The sequence below is a fragment of the Dromiciops gliroides genome, chromosome 2 (assembly GCF_019393635.1).
Source record: "Dromiciops gliroides isolate mDroGli1 chromosome 2, mDroGli1.pri, whole genome shotgun sequence".
NCBI classification, from domain to species: Eukaryota; Metazoa; Chordata; class Mammalia; order Microbiotheria; family Microbiotheriidae; genus Dromiciops; species Dromiciops gliroides.
The window spans coordinates 399,959,800-399,966,802 of record NC_057862.1 but is presented as its reverse complement, the minus strand read 5'-3'; the positions used below and the strand labels follow the sequence as shown (position 1 = coordinate 399,966,802).

Genomic DNA, 7,003 nt, shown 5'->3' with positions numbered 1-7,003 from the left:
GAACTCAGGTCCTCCTGAATCCAGGACCAGTGCTTTAATCCACTGTGCCACCTAGCTGCCCTGGTCATTTTCTTTTTAATTTGTCCATTTTTAGTCCCTCGTATGAAATTGTGCCTCATCCCTTTGAGAAATGAACTCTATTTCCTCTAGGGGGTCTTGAGCTGAACCCATAACCTAAGGGTTCAAACTGTGCTGAACCCTAAACTGAATGGAATCTCAAGGTAAACAGCCATTGTGCCTTCTGTGTTAGATATTGTGCAAGATAAAAATGAAAAATAGTTTCCTGCCTTTAAGAAGCTCATATTTTACTGAACAAAAACAGTATATGTACAAAAGACAGAGGTAATGAAAGCAGGAAGAAGTGGGTTCTGACAATTGGTGGGAATACATAATTGTTAAACCATAGTATCAAATGAATTGAAAGAATGAAAAGGGAATTTAAATATGTATTTGTGGATGGACTTGTATTTTTTTTACAAAGTTTCTATGGAATTAACTGAAACCCCAAATCTTGGGATTTTTCTAAATCACGGAACTAATACATTCATTCACTTTGGCCCTGGATCCCTTCTCTGTCTGTATGAAAAATGTGTCAGTGAATAACAATAAGCTCTGGAAAAGGAGACAACTATCTTCATAACCAAAACCAAATTCAGAAGGGGCCTCCCAAAATATCTCACTGGATATTTTCTGAGTTATTAAACACTCCAGTACTGAGAAGAAAAAAAAACCCTCTATTTTGCTTCCTCTAGATTTTCACACACCCCAGAGCAAATCTTTCCCTTTTCATCAGACCCCTATGTCCAATCAATTGCCTGGTCTTGTCAATTCTACCTCCACAGCATCTCACAGATCTGTCTACTTCCCTCCACTCATGCAGCTATGACCCTAATACCAGGCCCTTCCCATCTCTTTATCTGCACTAGGATCTTAAATGGTTTTCTTGCTTCCAATCTTCCTCTCTAATTCATCTATCAACCAACTGCCAAAATAATCTTCCTAAAGCATAAGTCTGATCATATCACTGCCCTGCTCTGTAATTTTCAGTGACTCCCTATTATCCTCTAGACAAAAATACAAATTCCCCTATTCTTCCTAAAACCAAGTACAATCTGGTTCACTTCCTGAATTCATTATTAGTCTTCATGTTCCCGCTTCAAAAATCACCTGCTTGCTCTTTCCCATAGACAACAACCCATCTCCCATCACTATGCCTTAGAACAAGCCATCCCAGCTTTCTCAACATTATCTTCCAAACAACTTTAAAATAACACCTCAAACTGACTTTTGGAGCAGCAGAGTCAACAAAAGTTCAGAGTAAAACCATTTTCTCAGCCTAAGACAATGTAGAAAACTGTCCAGAACATGGTTACCACAGCACCAGTGCAGACTTTGTAGAGGTGCATCAACATCAAAAACTCAGCCTAGAGATGGTAAGGGGTCCAGACAACTGTCAGAAGTACATTACAAACCCTTCCCTGGCATTGGATTGCAGCTGGCTCTGTTTAGCACCTCTATTAATTATAAAACCCCTCTAGGTTGCAGATAAAGGGTGGAGAGAGGCTATTACCTGTGGTTATAGAGGAGAGTAGGGGGCCTAGTCACAGTTCCAGGGACTGAGACATATTTTTAAAAGAAAGAAAGAAAAAAGAGAAAAGAAATGAGAAAAAAGTAGTAGAGGAAAATTTGAAAGGAAATTAGAGTGATGCAAGAAAATTATGAAAACAGAATAATAGCTTGGTAAAATAGGCACAACAGTTTACTGAAGGAAAAGAACTCCTTAAAAAGCATAATTAGCCATATGGAAAAAGAGGGACAAATGCTCACTGAAGAGAGTAATCATCTTAAAAATTAGACATGGGTAAGTGGAAGCAAATACTCCATGAGGCATTAAGAAACAAAAAAATAAATAAAGTCCAAAAAATGAAAAGAAAAAAAGAAGAAAATATGAAATCATATTGGAAAAGCAATCAAAAAGAGATAATTTAAGAATTATTGATTACCAGAAATCCATGATCAAAAGAAAGAGCCTAAACATCGTATTTCAAGAAATTATCAAGGAAAATTTCCATAATACCTTTGATCCAGAGTCTAAACTAGAAGTTGAATGTATCCACTGATAACTTCCTGAAAGAGATCCCCAAATGAAAACTTTCAGGACTATTATAACCAAATTCCAGAGCTCCTAGGTCAAGGGAAAAATATTAAAAGTAGCCAGAAAGAAATAATTCAAATACAATGGAGCCATAGTCAGGATTATACAAGATTTAGCAGCTTCCATATTAAAGGAATGGAGAGCTTGGAATAAAATATTCCAGAAGACAAGGATCTAGGATACATGAAAAAACATTTAGCCAGAAAAATACTGAGTATAAGCCTTCAGGGGGGGAAATGGATATTTAATGAGATAAAGGACTTTTGAGACATTCCTAATGAAAAAAAAAAAGAATTGAATAGAAAATTTGATATTCAAACACAAGACTCAAGCATAAAAAGATAAATATGAAATCATAAGGGACTTAATATGTTTAAATTGTCTACATTCCTATATGGGAAGAAGATATACATTAATCCTAAGAAATTTATCATTATTAGGGCAGTTAGAAAGAGTCTAACTAGATAAAAAAACATGAGTGTGAGTTGATTATGTTGGGATGATCTCCAAAAATAAATGAAATAAAAGTGGAAGAGTGAAGAAGAGGGATGCACCAGGAGAAAGGGAAGGAAGAGTTAAAGATGGGAAAATATTTCTCACATAAAAGAGGCATACAAGCAAGTGCCTTTACAATGGAAGGGAAAGTGGGGGGAGGTGCAATACTTGAACCTCACTTTCATTGTTATCAGTCCAAAGAGGAAAGACAATATAAACACACTCAATTGGACATAGTAATCTATCTAACTCTATAGGGAAATAGGAGGGATAAAAGGGAGGCTGATTAAGGAAGGAAATGATCAATAGAAAAACAGACTTTTAAGGAGCAATGAAAGAGGAGAGAGAGAGAGAGAGAGAGAGAGAGAGAGAGAGAGAGAGAGAGAGAGGGAGAGAGAGAGAAAGAGAGAGAGAGAGAGAGAGAGAGAGAGAGAGAGAGAGAGAGAGAGAGAGAAAGAGAGAGGTGTAAACATAAGAAAATGGGATTAAAGGAAATATACATTTAGCAGACATAACTCTGAATGTGAATGGGATGAGTTCACCCATAAAATAGTAGCAGATAGCAGAATGGATTAGAAACCAGAATCCAGGAGAGACACCTGAAAAAAGAGAAACACATAGTTAAAATCAAGGGCTGAAGCAGAAGCTATTATGCTTTAGCTGAAGTAAAAAAGTTAGGAATAGTGATCATGATCTCAGACAAAGCAAAAGCAAAAATAGACCTAATTAAAAGAGATAATCAGCAAAACTACATTTTATTAAAAGGTACCATGGTACCTTAAAAGGTACCAAAGGTACAATGAAGTAATATTTAAAAAATTTATAGCAAGTTTCTTTAATAAAATCCTCATTTCTCAACTATGTAGGGAACTGAGTCAAATTTATAAAAAATAATAGACATTACCCAATTGATAAATGATCAAAAGATATGAATAGGCAGTTGTCAGAAGAAAAAATCAAATCTATCTATAGTTATATGAAAAAATGCTCTAAATCACTATTAATTAAAGAAATGCAAATTAAGACATCTATGAGGTACTACCTCATACCTATCAGAAATGACAAATATTGGAGGGTTTGAGGGAAAATAGGTACACTAATAAATTGTTGGTGGAGTTATGAACTAACTAGACCAATCATTCTGGAGAACAATTTGGAACTATGCCCAAATGGCTATTAAACTATGCATAGTGGGGCAGCTAGGTGATTCAGTGGATAGAACACTGGCACTGGATTCAGGAGGACCTGAGTTCAAATCCAGATTCATACCCTTGACACTTATTAGCTGTGTGACCCTGGGCAAGTCACTTAACGCCACTTGCCTCACCAAAAAACAAACAAAAACCATGCATACTTTTTACTGAGTAATATCACTACTGGGTCCTGTACCTCAAAAAGGACCTATATGTACAAAAATATTCATCACAACTCGTTTTTGTGGTGGTAAAGAATTAGAAATTGAGAAGATGCTCATTAATTAGATTAAACAAGTTAAACTCATTAATTGGCTGAACAAGTTATGGCATATGGTTGTGATGGAGTAGTATTGTGTTATAAGAAAAGCTGAAGTGGGTAGTTTCAGAAAAAAATATGGTAAGACTACATGAACTGATGCAAAGTGAAGTGAGAAGAACAGAGACATCATAATGATGTACAACTGTGAAAGACTTGGCTACTCTGATCAATACAATGATCCAAGACAATTCCAAAATACTCATGATGAAAAACTGTCATACACATTCAGAATGAGAACTGATGCATTCTGAGTACAAATTGAAGTATAACTTTCTTTTTAAAAAGATATGGCTAAGATGAAATATGTTTTGTATTATTTCACATGTACAATTTATTTCACTTTGCTTGCCTTTTTAGTAGGGGGGGAGAATTTCGAACTTAAAATTTAAAAAGAAAAGAATGTTAATAAATAAATTATAATTTTTAAAAATTTTAAAATAAATTACAAATTTTTGAAAATGATAAAACCACATATTAATGTTATCTATTGTATTTTTATTTATTTTGTTAAATATTTCCCAATTGCATTTTAATCTGATTTGGGTGTGCTCAGGAGTATGTGAGTCAAATGTAGCCAGCAGGCCTCATGTTGGACACCTCTGTTATATACTATGATGTCTGAGTTTCAGTTTCATCAGCCCCTTCTTAATGTCTCCTGTCCTAATAAATCCGTACACTGATAATTCTGGTTTCTCCTATGGCACTTTGGGAATCACTGTAATGGGTAAAATTTGAGGCAGATCAGAAGAGCAGAGGGACTGCATTCCTTCCTAAAGTCTACCTCAATCAAAGCCTCTTTCCTTTACTTGCCTAATCTTAAATGGACTCAAGCCTGGGAAGGTAATAAGACTTAATGATCTGCCACCTGAGAAATCACTGGGCTTCAGCTTCAGCAGGCATCTACTATGAACAAAACACTATGGGGGGCAGCTAGGTGGAGCAGTGAATAAGGTACCGGCCCTGGAGTCAGGAGGACCTGAGTTCAAATCCAGCCTCAGACACTTGACACTTACTAGCTGTGTGACCCTGGGCAAGTCACTTAACCTTCATTGCCCTGTGCAAAAAAGCAAAAAAAACAAACAAAAAACCCCCCCACTATAGTAGACACTGGAGGAGATACAAGAATTATAATAAACATTTATTGAATTAAACCCAAATAAAATAAGGTCCCTACCTCATGAAGTTCACTGACTAGTTGGGAGACGTAATTTATTAACAAACAACTAGGATGTCAAATAATGCAGGATAAGGGCATAAAAGAGGTACAAAGTGTGTGCCAAGCCACCTCTAAGGGAGGAAGGAAAGGTATTGGCCTATTAAATAAGGTTGGGCTCCATGAAGAAGGGGGCATTTGAGCTTGGCCTCAAAGGATGAAAAAGATTTTCGCTTCATGACTTTGCATGTCATCCTTGTGCAGGTGCCATCCTAATCTTCTCTGTATCTTTCCAATTTTAGTATATGTGCTGCCGAACCAAGCACAAAAAAATTTTCAATAAGCCAAAATTGGGGGAGGGGTAGAAGAACAAAGGAGAGGAAGAAAGATTTTCCGGATGTAGAAATATTAGGAAAAGTAAGACAATAAGATAGCGTTGGGCATGTTTATGGGACAGGGGATATTCCTTTTTTTTTTTTTTTGCCAGAGTATAGTATACTAGGAGAGAATTATGTGAGATAAAACTGGAAAGGTAGTGGTTCTCAGATTGTAGAAAGCTTTGATTGCTAGATCAAAAAGTTTGAACTTGGTTCATAAGTTATTAGAGAGGGGGCAGCTAGGTGGCACAGTGGATAAAGCCCCGGCCCTGGATTCAGGAGGACCTGAGTTCAAATATGACCTCAGACACTTGACATGTACTAGCTGTGTGACCCTGGGCCAGTCACTTAACCCTCATTGCCCTGAAAACAAACAAACAAAAAAAACAAACAAACAACAAAAACATAAGTTATTAAACAGCCATCAAAGGTTTCCTGGAGGCAAAGAAGAGGAATGTTTATTTCTTTGTCTTGTTGCTTCCTTTCCATTCTTGCATGACTTTTGTCCTCTCTGGAATCTGTTCTGTGTTAATAATATTTAATTATTAAAATGTAATAATATGACAAAGTAATATGACATAATTGGGCATCTAGGTGATGTAGTGGGGAGAGCAATGGGCCTGGAGTCAGGAAGACCTGAGTTCAAATCCACATTCAGACACATTATCTATGTGATGCTAGGAAAGTCATAAGTTTCCTCATCTATAAAATGAGCTAGAGAAGAAAATGGCAAACCACTCCAGTATCTTTGCCAAGCAAACCCCTAATGGGGTCACAAAGTGTCAGGCATAATCAAAACGATTGAATAAGTATGACATAATGGATAAAGAAACAGACTTAGAGTCAGGAAGATCTGAGTTCAAGTCCTGTCTTGGACCCATATTGTCTATGTGACCCTGATCAAATCTTGTAACATCTCAGAGTCCCAGTCAATTTTCTAAGATTATAAATTATAGAAGATATGCTAATATGCATTGGAGGAGGAAATTTTCACACTGAAATTTTCCTGCCTTTATAAAATCCCAGATATGAACCAGTATTGTGAATTTTTCAATAAAATAGCAAATTGACAAAGTAGGGGCTTGGTTTTTTTGTGTTATGGGTTCCCCATAGACTTCTCGAATTCAGCATGTCTGAAAGAGAACTTATTCTCTTTCCCCCAAAACTGTCACCTCTTCTCTGCTTTCTTGTCATTATCAAAGGCACAATTACTGCAGTTCACAAACTCAGTATCATCCTCAACTCCTTTTTCACCCTCAGCCAATATATCCAATATAATGATACATCTTATTATTTCTAATTTCTTAA

General features: G+C 36.3%; 1 non-coding gene across 1 annotated transcript; it reads right to left on the bottom strand.

Moving 5' to 3' along the window:
- Positions 1 to 5,537: 5,537 nt before the first annotated feature.
- On the bottom strand, positions 5,538 to 5,644 carry LOC122744857. Its single transcript, XR_006355196.1, has one exon. It is a non-coding gene; the product is annotated as a U6 spliceosomal RNA (small nuclear RNA).
- Between the last annotated feature and the right edge of the window lie 1,359 nt (positions 5,645 to 7,003).